Below are 12,852 nucleotides of genomic sequence, written 5' to 3'. Positions count from 1 at the left end.
ATTTTACTATCGAATGAATCCAAAAAAGTACCCTTTTCAATGAGTAATGGTTGTGTCAACATCCGGATCTGTTAGAGCGGGAAAAAGTGTGTAGGAGTATACATTTCTCATACGAATTTAAATATACCCAGCGGCAGTTAAAAAACGGGTTACCTGAGTAACCATTAAATGCTATCGATAGGTCGGTTTCAGTAATATAGTTGGTCTACGAACGACAAATACAGTGAGAATGTTACAAGATATACCCGGGGTAAACGCAGAATTAGCTTTTTCCACATAGCGGGTCGGTCGATATATTTTCAAAATATATATCGCTAGTGGAGATAATTATTGCTTGTCTACTCTGTTTAAGGCGGGAGCAAAACTTCTGAAGGGTTTAAAGTCCTCGAGATCCCGCCGTGTAAAAAACTTGTTGTAATCGAACACTTTGTCTTGCTTTGCTTTTTATCTCGCTAATAATGACAGAGAAACAATTGTTGTTTGCACCTGTGAACGTAGTACGCAAATGTTTTGTCATGAGAGTTTTAAATTGGTAAGGAAAGCGTCAAAAGCAATGCCATCATTGTCAGTGGAGAGAATATCAGCGCATGAAGTTGTTATTACTCAATTGTGAAAAATAGGCTGTCAGGGGAAACGTTTCGTGTTGTGTTAGGGTTTGGGTAATTTAAATAGCCGCTGAATGGCTGTAAATATGGGGAGGTGATAACTTAACACAGATACTAATACACCAACTGTGACGTTGGCAATAATATGAGTACATGTCGTTGGCATAAATATTGGGTCAGGTAGACTCTCGTTGGCATATATTACGTCTTGTTTGCATAATTATAGGATCAGATAGTATTACATTCCCGAGGTTCCAAGACACCTGCGCATCGGGAAGCCGAAAATGAGTTCGTGGTTGCAGTTGGCAGCAGATTGGTCATTGCAAGGGTCAACAGATGCTGATTTATTTCATACTGCCACGAAGCCAGCTACCATTCCTACTCATGTGATTGATAGGGGACTTTTAACACATCATATAGGAATATCTCTACCACCCAAGGATCCTCCCCTTTCCATTTCGGAACACTGTCAGTGACAGCTCACGCGTCGGGGCAAGAAGGCGAAGGACACCTGATTGCAATGGGCCGAGCAGCTTTAAGCTTGCGGCTCTACGGGCTTAAACAATCTATTAATCATTATTTCTTGGTATATTTTGTTTAGTTTCATTGCAGAAATGACAAACCAGCATATTTATGCATTTGTGTTGTGCACTGACTGACTCCTTCATGCAGAAAGCCCAGCCAATGAATAGCCTGAGGCAAAATACATCCGAATTTGGCTTCTCATTCTGACGCACAAGGTTCCTCGATGAACGTTGTTTGCATAAATGACACTTTATTATACCAAAAAGCCCTGCTTTTAAATGAGTACCCAGATTCTTGCAGTGAATGCGAGGTTTCGGGTGGAGGCACTCCCACAAGTGCGAAGATGAGCTTCCGCTTTGAAATTGTGAAGTGGGTCGTGCTGATTATTACAGTAAGGAAGCAGAGAACTGCGAACGTGGTTATGATGGCACCTCGTGAGCCAAGAGACTTTCCCGGCGTCCCACGTGTGGCTAAGTTGAAACTTTGAAAGACAGATCTTGAGAAACTTAAGCCTGGACTGGTTCGCAGCAGATAAGAACTGGGATTTGCTTAATTACAAGTTGGAAAAGAGTGCACAGCATGAAGCCTATGCCGTTCGATGCAACACCCAGAGCTTGGCTTACTTCCCAATTAAGTGAAATATGTAACTCGGTAATCGTAGTTGCGTACTGCCGGCCTGAATGAACTTACTCCAGGGCACACGTGCAGTATCTGCAGTGCTCTCAACAATCAGGGTGTATTCGTGCTGGATAGCCACTTGTGCTTCCCATTCAAGGAGGATATCATGAACCTACTGCCTGATCTCCACATAAAGTGAGGACGGCAAATGTTGCGACTTCGGCCCTGATTATTGCAGCTTATTCGGAGAGACTATAGGTAAAGAGGCTACTCCTCAACCACGGAGTTTCTCTATAGCAGCCGTCTGTGGCCTTGTCGATTTGAGTGGTGTCTGTCGTGATGGCAGTAGAAGTAGCGGTTGAACTGGCGCAGTGGCCGCTGAGTAGAGCCTTCATTTTAAGAGCGACCAGTCGTTGTGGGATATCTGTGTCAGGGTCAGTGACGCCACCGCTTCTTTTTCTTCTGAGGTGGTTGATTGAAGGGTTTAACGCGCCGACTCAATGCAGACGATGAGGCATGCCATAATGGAGGGCTACGGATTAATTTTGACCTCCTGGGGATCGTTATCGTGCGCCGAAATCTCGTACACACGGGTGTTTTTGCTTCTCGCCTTTATCAGAAAAGCGGCCGCCACGGCCGGGAATCGAACCCGTTACCTCGTGCTCAGCAGCGTTTTCGTCGGAGGTGCTTTCTTTTCGTGGACATCACCGCTACTGAGGTTTTACGCCGCCGCCGTGACTCACAACCGAGCGAACGAAGGGGAAACGAAGGCAGAAAGAAAACGCAACAGGAAAGTGTGACGAAAGTGTGAGCGGGAGGGCGGAGTGCCGAGGCGGCGCGAGACGCTCCCCGCAAGTAATGCGTTATGATATAACCGAGAGAACGAAGAGGCCACGGGAATATAGCCCGCAGAACCATATGGGAGTGCACTTTTGAGAACATATCGACGGTCTGAGAATGCAGCGCAGTGCCAGAATAAATGGTTTAGGTGCGCGATAGCAGTCGCTGAACAGTGCGGGCAACCGGGGGGTGGGGACTTTACAAGGTGGATTCGTATAAATATGATGTGAGGAGTGATAGAAGCGTTGGCAAGAGTCCATTATTAATGATGATTTCGGCTGGGCGTTTTTGAGCAGGGACGCCGTTGAGGTCGCCAAGCGGAGTGCTTGATGCTAGGCGGCATCGGCGTGCATGGCGACCGTGGTCCAGTTGCAGGCGAAAGGTGGTGGGAGAATCAGCAGCAGGGGATTGGGGAACCAGCTGAGAGGTTATGAGGAGGCTCTCCCTTGCTTCGGAGTGCTTGGTTTGTCCTTAATCATGTGTCCCGTATCCAGATTGTTGGTGTCGAGGAAATAGACCGACGGTTAGACACATTGGAGAGGTCTTCGTTAGGTTTTGGGATGGGATGGACGAGCGTAAGCTTGAGGTTGTCCGGAACAGTTCCTGTAGCCCAAAGGTCATTGATAACGTCCTGAAGAGCTATGTGAGTAGCTTCGCACAGGTTCACAAGGTTCTGCCAAGTGAGTCATCATGGGCCGCAGCCTAACGTGGTTTGCGGGGTGGAGGGCAGCCTTGAGCTCTACAAAGGTCTTTCCAATGCGTTAGGCAGCCAAACTGCACGCTTGCGCGCAGCGAAGCAACTGAAGGATTGTTTCATTCGAGTCACCTGCTTCAACTGTGATAGCACCGCGTGACGTGTTGGGCTGATTTGTAGACGCCTTCATTTCACCAGGGACGACGATATCTTTGGAGTGATGCATAAAGCGGACATGAGTAGTGGCTGTTAGCTTCGAGGCATGTAGATGATTGTACACCGTCAGTTGGATGCTGTTACTGGCTATATCCTATCGATGATCTGCGAGCTCAGCTAGTTTCGATGAAGGAGCTGATGCGCCGATAAGCACTGCTAGTGCGTTTTTAGGAATATCTTCAACAACCCGCCGTGGTGGCTCAGTGCCTAAGGCGTTGTGCTGCTGAGCACGAGGTCGTGGGTTCGATTCCCGGCCGCGGCGGCCGCTTTTCTGATGGAGGCGAAAAGCAAAAACGCCCGTGTGTACGAGATTTCGGCGCACGTTGAAGATCCCCAGGTGGTCGAAATTAACCCGGAGCCCTCCACTACGGCGCGCCTCATCGCCCGCGTTGCGTCGGCGCGTTAAACCCTACAATCAATCAATGTCTTCAACACTTATTTTTGAGAGCGGTCTTAGCGAGACCATGCAGCCGGGCCTTCTTACCCCATCCAGTCTCGTGCTGGCCGTTTTCTTGTTTGGCTTGTCAGGTGTCCAGATTTTTCAGCCGCTGGTTCGATCGTCGTCAGCTTCTTTGTGGTTCATTTGGGTGGAACAGCCTCCTACTTCGACGTATTAATTACTTGTCTGGATTCCCACTGGTGGCGAAATCATCACGAGTTCTTTGGTGTGAATTTGAGGAAATGGAGGCCGGAATATATGGCCGGTGTGCGACATGAGCCCTGCCGCAAAACGAACGCCATGAGAGAGTTAGCCCGAGAGCACCACGGAGTAGCTGGCCCGCTGGCGCCGCGCCGATGCACGCAGGCTTAGCAGCAGCGTTGCACAAAAGCCATTATACTTGCCCAGTCTCTAATCCATGGTGGTCGAAACTGGTATACACATGTAGCTGGTAGCTGAAAAAATTGCTCGATCACTCGTAAAGACAGGTCATTTGATCAAGACTCACGGTTGCACGAAGTAAACAGGGAGCCGAAACGAGACACGTTGGCTGGCTTTCGGGCGCTTGCCGAACTCCCCTTCATCAGATAATCCCACATACCATGACCCCCGATTCCTCGGCGGGCTAGACACTTTTTCCCTTGAGAGTGGTCTGGCTCGAGTAGTGGAAGCCCGGGCCCAGAGCGCACTCGGTCCCTCAAACTGGACAATCAGATCCTCAAGTGGAAGCTGCTTGCACCACCGATGAGTATTCAAGAAGCCTTATTCCCCCCTCCTTGCTTTTCCCATTTCCCGCTATGGCCAACCGGCCTTCCCTACCAAATAAAAGACTTTACTACTACTGAGGCCGCTGAAGTGCGGAGGCGATTTTTACCCGCCGCGGTGGCTTAGTGGCTAAGGCGTTGCGCTGCTGAGCACGAGGTCGCGGGTCAAATTTAAGGCGGGCGATTTTTTGGTGGAGGCGAAAAGCAAAAATGCCCGTGTGTTCGAGATTTCGGTGTACGTTAAAGATTGCCAGGTGGTCAAAATTAATCCGGAGATCTCCACTACGGTGTGCCTCATCGCCTGCTCCGCGTCAGCGCGTTAAACCCTACAATCAATCAAGAAGAGCGGAGGAAGAAATAATGGCGGCAGTGTGCTGGGCACGTTATTATGCCTAGGCCGTGAAGACTGCACTTTATGCTGCGCACAAGATTTGTATTAGGGAGTATCGAAATTGTCAGACGATTTCTTCATATCCAGTGGGAACTTGAATTGGGTCTTGAATTGTTCTACTGCAACATCACTGATGTGTATTCTTTATGGGAGCTGTATCCGTTCTGGCGCTGGTTTTAAATAATCACAAATCATCGTTATTATTCACTTAAAGTACTGCAGGGTTATAGAAGCCAGGTAATATTAAATGAGCAAAATCGCCCGTAAGTGTGAAATTGTGAGTAAACAATTGACACCGTACTATTTACGATCGGGAAGCCAGGAAAACCGTGTCAGGCAATTAAAAAATTTTCCCTGCTCTAGTAGAGTACACAGTTTCAAAAATTACCTAGTCAACATTTGTCGGCAATGCGAACTTTTTCGTGAGATCTCCTCATCATCTACTCGAGGGCAGCCAGTTCCCTCGTCAAACGTGGAGACGTATTTGACAGGGCTGCATGAGGGCGTCTTCGCCATGCTCACTTGATGGCATTTCTACTGCAGTTTGTTCACAGAGGAGCTGTTTTGGGTGTTCGCTGTATCCGTTGATGCTGGTAAGCCAGGCGAACGTACCCTGTTGGGCACGCGGCGCAGAACCACCTAACATATTTGCACCAATAAGCGAGAACTGTGTGGGTCAGTTTCGGGTGCGAACCTACAGCGACGAGTTGCGTAGTGAGCGCCCCCTGCCTTTGTGGTAGGGGGGCGCTAGCGTTACAAATTGAGCTATCCTGTTTCAGCAGGTTTGACAGGCCTAGAAATGGCTTTACGTTTTTTTTTTTCTGAGCAGTACTTCATTGCTTCGATTGTAACCCGTGCCGGCGCAGGCCCTCCAGTCCTTCCTTGCTTTTGCAGGCTTAAATATATATGCTTCTTTTATTGCATGAAATTTTTTATTATTACCAGTCTTGATTTTTTATTGATATTTTTTATTAAGGTATTTATTATCACCAGCTCGTTTCGACTATTTCTTGTCATCCCGGAAGCGGGAATGACGTGGTGAATACTTGCGTACTTGTTGCAATGATTAGATGTTCAAGCACACGGTCGGCTAATGGCACCGAAAAACCAACCTTAAAATGAGCGAAACGAGGTGTTTATTGCTATTTATACAAACCTGGATCTACTATTGGCTGTGCTTCTCTGATCACAAGAGTTTCGTGTGCAGATTTTCTTCCGCTTGGCGAATGCTTGACTAAAATAGCCGAAGTAAAGTCACAAATGACGCCTATTCTTGTGTTCCATCTGGTGAAACATTAAATGGCAGTGTACGTCCTTTAAAATCAAGTTATTAATCCCGCTCCACGGCGCTCCGAAGTTATAACTCGGCGGGCCAGACATCGCTCTTGAACTATTTCGCATGCGGGGTAATTTTGGAGATGGTGTACTGGGGAGGGAAAAAATACCCTAAGTAAACTGTGACTGGTATACCAACGCAACGTAAAGTTTGTATATGCTAATCAAGAATTAGTCGAACATGTTCAAGAAGTCCATCCCAGAAACAAAATTTCAGTGTTATTCTGTAAGTTTGAACCAGTTGAGTACATTTGGCGCACCAAACTTGTTCACCTGATGCTCTGAGTCGCGAGGAGCCGGAGATGCGTCACTTTCGCGCATTTATGGTGGAACTCAATAAAACCTTTAGCTGTCAATGGTTCAAACTCCTAGATTTACACTATTTATGCCCATTTCTGAATAATAACAAGACCAGAGCTGGCATCGTAAAAAAATAATTTTAAACTTGCGATACATTTGTGGAGCGCCCACATCTAGTTTCATTTCTGAATGACGGAAGCTAATAAGAACTGGTGGGAGCATAGGGGAAAACTGGGATCAAGGGACAAAATACAAGACAGACACCTCCAAACGAGCTCACGGCTGTACATCTGATTGTAGACAACCGTGCCACGTGGGAATAAATTAACGTAGGTTGATAACGGATAACAGGTATATTTCTCGCAGTATGCAGAAGTTTGATATCAAAACTGTTCAGACCCGTCCTCTACAGTCCCTTCAATTTGGGTATCCCGCGTAAAGCCTAGGTATAAAAGCCATCAGCTTTACAAAATTTTGCCAGGACCGTGAGTGAGTTTGACGGAAAGGTCAATAGCGATTGACATGAATATTTACGTTTGTTGCAGTAACATAACAAATAAATGTTGTCTGCGTGAACTACGTATTTAATATTTAGTGGATAATGCAAGCGCCGCTAAACCTTATTGAGCTACGCTTGCGCTGTCGTTACCTTGTACTTTGCAGGGTGGTATTAAGCTTTCGTTGCGTATCAGATTTCATTAACGCAATGCACTCCATTTAGTTGCAGCATTCACCTTCCAGACAGCAACATCATGTCGTAGAAGGCGAACTCAGTCAACTTGGCACGACTATGCAAGAGTTGGGATGAGACTACGGCAAAACTCTGGAAGAAGCTTGGATTACCCAGACAATGGTAAAAAACATCGCTTTGGATATTTTCAGTTCAGGTTCTGACCGCTTTCGTGTTCATTTCGGAGCACGGATGGGAAATTGTGACGAGTGTTGTGTATATCTTTAACTTTATCAGTGAAGCTAGGCTATTGTTTTTAAATGCGGCTCAAGATCTTGGCACGAGAATTCGTATACATTTATCTCTTATTGAAAGGGAGGCGTGACAGAATTTCGATACGCCACTTAATTACATTTAACGAAGCAGTGGCCGCGATCCCAGTGAATAGATTCTGTGAAAGTGAGAAGTGACATCAGTGTCAATAAGCGGTGGAACCTAGATTTTACGTAGTTGGCGTGAACACGAGGAGATTGCGGTGCTTTAAAAATCTTGGGTGACTCAGTTCTGTGTTTTAGGTTATCTTTCGTCCAATGCTATACACTTTTCAAGCGAAAATGTTTGCGTTTTCTAAGGCTTTCACATGCAAAGTAATTGTAGTGCATCCCGTAATGCAAAAGCTGCTCTCTAGGTGCCATAGTAAGATTAAGCTCGCCGTTAGTTACTGTGCAGAAAAAGAAACTACATAGCATAAGGCATGGGGATTGTCTAGGAAATCACCATGCTTCAACATCGTAGGTGATGGTGTGTAATACCAGGGGGTAAAGCAGTAGCTGACTGGCCGAAAAGTTTCGATAACTGAAACTACAACCTTTCGTGGTCCCGTACTTACGGGTCTTGTGTTTGGAAGGACAGTGCTTGACATTTAGGAAATGCGCTTAAACTAAAGCTGGCATGATTTGGGGTTATGTGGACGTGCGTAAGTTAATGTTGCTCTTAGGGTGGATAATATTCCAGGGAAAGCAGACCGGCGCACGAATTGCCCCGCATGCGCCTCAAAATACAATATCAGGTGCGCATCACTTTAGGAGCCCGGGTTGCCGTCGAAGCTCGTCTGGGGCGACGGTATCTAGTAACCGTAGTAACGCTTAACGCGTAACCGAACGAGTAACGCACCTAAACAGATGCTTTCAAAATAAACCCACTTGTGTCTCTATTCAAGTTCCACCCAGAAATAAAGGGGATAATAAACAGAGGTTTATATAGGCACTACCGCTCGAACCTCCGGGAACCGCTGGCACTGGTCATACAAGACCCCATTATTTCGAGCAAGGAAAACTGCACGTACAATGAAGGCAAAATATGTGTACTTAACCGGCAGTCCCGGAGTCCCGTTAGTTAGGAATGCTCGATCGGTTGGTTTTACTATCGTAGCCGAAAAAAAAAAAATTGGTCGCCGAAGGAAAATACGACGCGTTCAAAATGGCCCATGCAGGCTTCAACAAGTGCGAGATGAATGCAAGCACAAACCGGACAGTTCTTCGCTCGTGCTCTTCCAGGCAGAAATAGCAACAAAACATAAAGAAAAGGATGCAAGCTGTCCCAGCAGAAAATGTTCGAGCGCTGCGAAGGCGAAAAAAACTGAATTTCAGTGTACAAACCTCAATTCAATTGACTGGAAAGAGGAAGAGAACTTAATAAGGGTATCACCCTGGGCATGTTGGTGCTACATAACTAAAAATAATTGCGCCAAAAAGGGGAGACACGTACGAAGTCAAGACAAACACGTACGGCGAAACATTCCAACTAAATGTACTGTGCCAATGTGTAAACTTTATAAACTTCACAAAGGAACGAACGGGCATGTGTAAGCCTAAAGAGAGTTTAAACGCCCAGAGAAGCGGCGGCCAAGAACCCCAGTTCAGTTTCGGTGAGTGCAAGCGAGGGCGTGCTGACGCATTTATCTCCGAATCTTGCTATCGCCTCAGGTTCTGTAATTTCTCCTGAAGAGGTTTGTTGCCTGTGCGAGCCGGGTGGTGTACTCCCTGCCGCTCAACTGGAACAGGAAGTACACTGGCCAGATGGGGCGTTGCTTGAATGACCGGTTAAACGAACACAGTAATGACATAATGTCTGGTGCTGGTGGGTTGTTGGCTGCGCATTTAGATGCGGCTGTGAAACTATATTTGAGAAGTGTACGATTTTATCCCGTGGCCGGACGAAACATTTGCGAGAAATTACAGAAGCTGAGGCGATAGCAAGATTCGCAGATAAATGTGCGAGCACGCCCTCGCTTGCGCTCACCGAAAGGGAATTGGGGTTCTTGGCCGCCGCTTCGCTGAGCGTTTAATCTCTGTTTATGCTTGCGCATGCGCATTGGTTCCTTTGTGAAGTTTATAAAGTTCACAAAGAGGCACAATAAATTTATTTGAGAGTTTGCGCCGCGTGTGTCCGTCTTTGCTTCCTCCGTGTCTCCCTTTTTTGCGCAATTATTTTTAGTTAAAGAGAAAGAGCGTGAAGGGTGGTATACAGCCCAACTGGCCAATCACTGATCCGCCCTTGACAGCCTTAACGTTCAGTGGAGCTGCTTCACCTTTTTCGTGTGTCGCAGCCTGTGGGCCGATGTCACTGTTTTGTCGTACTATATGAATTGATGCACTCGATCTGCCAATACAAGGACTGCTATTCGAACTTAGTACTAAAGGAGACTAACGTGCGCTTTCCCTGATTCAATAAGCCCTCTCGAATTCATATTAGTCGACTTGTTCTTTCCCCACAGTTTAAGAAAATAAATGTAGGAAATCCAATGTGATTTACGAGTTTTAATTCACTGTTTATTGCACAAAATAAAAGCCACTTTTTGGCCTGCTTTTTTGGACTTGGATAGGGTTTCTACCGGGTATGAAACAAGCATTCGTTTGAATGTCCCGCCGTTTAAAAATCACACGTTCTATTTCAGTTATCACATAAAAAAAATTCCCCGCTCTTCCCCGAGGGGAAGAATGTTAAATTGCGAATTCAGGAGTTGAATTTGCGCGGTTCGGTAATGTTCGCGAAAGAGAGATCACACACACACACACAACTACAAAGAAAGAAAGATGCATTTATTCACAGACACCTATTTGTGTTGTCGTTGTACTTGATTGCTAGAGCGGATCTCAGCTTTGAAATTTCGTGTCAGTACTCCTTTAAGCGGGTGCATTAGCCCTTCTCACGCCCGATTCCTGGCCAATCCCCCACGTGGGTATGTGCCATGTCAGCGGCCAGGCAGCGCGCGCCCATCTCCCCCCGTTGCCAAGAAAGACGAGGAGATTCCTGGCCAATCCCCCACGTGGGTATGTGCCATGTCAGCGGCCAGGCAGCGCGCGCCCATCTCCCCCCGTTGCCAAGGAAGACGAGGAGCGCGCGCACCCGCAGCTCTTGCTATGCGGACGGCGGCGGACGCTTCAGGCTCGTTTAAGAAGTGCATTCGCACTTAAAACTGTTTCCCTTGCGTATTTCAAAGCCTATTTGTGAGAAGCTGTGCTTCACTCGTAATTTGTAAAACAGGTATGTATGCGATCACTTGAGCGTTAAACGCAGAGTGCAAGAAATTGGATACAGTAAAAGTATTTCAAACAAACTTGTAAAAATATAACGACAACTGGTATGACCATTCAGACGCTTTCCCATAGAAGCGGTAGCTAATCGCGGCAGCAGATGAGGTGGCGTGATAGGTATTATGCGTCATGAACTCGACACACCACAATGGCCTGGTTGGTTAGCAAAATAGGCACCATTAAAGAGGTGTGTGGGAAAACGTTGGTTTGGGAATTTCGCCTATATGCCCGGTGAAAAAAATATCAGGCCATCAGATCAAGAACCGTTCTTCCAAAGTGCTTCACCCTCGACAACGCGGGTAAGGCGAAAATTTACAATGTGATACACCATCACAGTATGGACAATTTCAATATTGTATAGGGAATCTCACAACCATGAGAGTACATGTAGACAGACGTTCCTGCAAAATGGCGTTTTTTGATCACCAAGTTAGTTCGCATCGATTCCGAAGTCTCTGGTTTATACGAGGGGTATGTGCACCGCAGTACTTTGTATAAAGTCATCTTATTACGGGAACACAGATAAGGTTTAAATGTCTTGAAATAGGTCCATTTTCCACGGCATATGCTTTTAGTAAGATGCCTAATTATCCTGGTCCCGAAGGCACTCGTAACGTGCGTAGATACTTATGATTTTTTTAGGCCATTAGAAGGTCACCGACCGAAAAGCATTCCTTACGTTCTAATCATCTCTTGCAGTGGCCGGGTCTGCAAATGCACAAAACATTCAAAAACGGTCTATTGATAAAGAAATCCAAGCAGTTCAACAGCCTCTTTATCAACGTGTCAGAATTCCTTGAACACGGCCCTGGAAAAAGAAGTTCGTGTACTATGTTTAGGTAGCTGACAACTGTTTTTTCTGGCAATTGAAATAAAACAAGAGAGATTGTTTTGTGTGAGCTCTCTAGCTCAGTGCTTCTTTGAAAAGTTCACTAAATGACACCTTACTCAGCGTGGAGCTCCTTGGTACATCAAGTGCACATTCGCATCGCGCGTAAGGCCTGAATTTAGAGGTCGGTTAGTATATTTCAATGAATAAAATAAATGACGTCATAGGGTGCGAGAGTGAACCTTCTTCGCTTACACTGTGCCACGCTTTTTGTGATTCTTATAGAAAGAAACTATCAGGGGTGCTATTCCAGAAGACCCGAGTTTGAGTGAAGCTCTGGCGATGCGGAGCTGTGGTCATAATAATAAGACGATAATATTAGTGCGAGGAAGGGTTAAAAAGTTTTAAAAATGCAATTCATGTATTTGCTTATTATTGAGGAGGCGTAAAGGGTCCACCAGAGCAGCGCGCTCTAAGGATGCGTGACTAGGGCGTGGCACATCCTTCAAAGCGTTCAATCGCTCCACTGCTGCACCAGTGGCTACTGGGGAAAGCAAATCTAACTACTTTATTTTATGACACTTTTACGGTATAAAACTGTGTTTCACTTCAAAGTTCATTTATTTGTTATTCCAGGCGTTCGTATGAGGTTTTTATGTGAAGTGTTTCGTCCTAAGCAGTAGTTTCTGCCATCGGTGGCTTACAAGGGGATCATGTGACTGTGGCCGACTGTCCAAAAAACATAGCGGGTGATGAAAGCGCGCCACTTTCAAATCACTTGCTGCGTGCATGGCCTTATCGAAACCCTTCGCATTTTTGATAGGAAATTTCCTAGGGGCACTCTGTTTGTGCTTCTAAAGCGAACACCTGGCAATACGTAAAACTACTTCTTTACTGCTACATTGTGCCTACGCTTTTTTCCTCGCTTTCGTTTCTTTGTCTGCTGGCACCGATTAGTTCGACCGGCTTCTTTTATTCTATAACCTCTTTGCGCCAGTCTCTTCTCTTTGATTTGCTCGCCTTAGTGTGT

General features: G+C 46.2%; 1 long non-coding RNA gene across 1 annotated transcript in view; it reads left to right on the top strand.

The window, feature by feature from the left end:
• LOC144145039 (uncharacterized) overlaps window positions 1-11,879 on the top strand; it is a 33,091-nt gene extending 21,212 nt beyond the window's left edge. The window contains exons 3-4 of the long non-coding RNA XR_013317404.1: window positions 7,449-7,580; window positions 11,693-11,879. This is a non-coding gene — a long non-coding RNA (uncharacterized LOC144145039). The remainder of the gene's footprint in view (window positions 1-7,448; window positions 7,581-11,692) is intronic.
• The last annotated feature ends 973 nt before the right edge of the window (window positions 11,880-12,852 follow it).

The sequence above is a fragment of the Haemaphysalis longicornis genome, unplaced genomic scaffold (genome assembly GCF_048455015.1).
Source record: "Haemaphysalis longicornis isolate Haplotype H1 unplaced genomic scaffold, Haemaphysalis longicornis Haplotype H1 scaffold_7, whole genome shotgun sequence".
Taxonomy (NCBI): domain Eukaryota; kingdom Metazoa; phylum Arthropoda; class Arachnida; order Ixodida; family Ixodidae; genus Haemaphysalis; species Haemaphysalis longicornis.
Note: the sequence above shows the minus strand (reverse complement) of the source record. Positions and strands in the feature narration are given on the sequence as shown.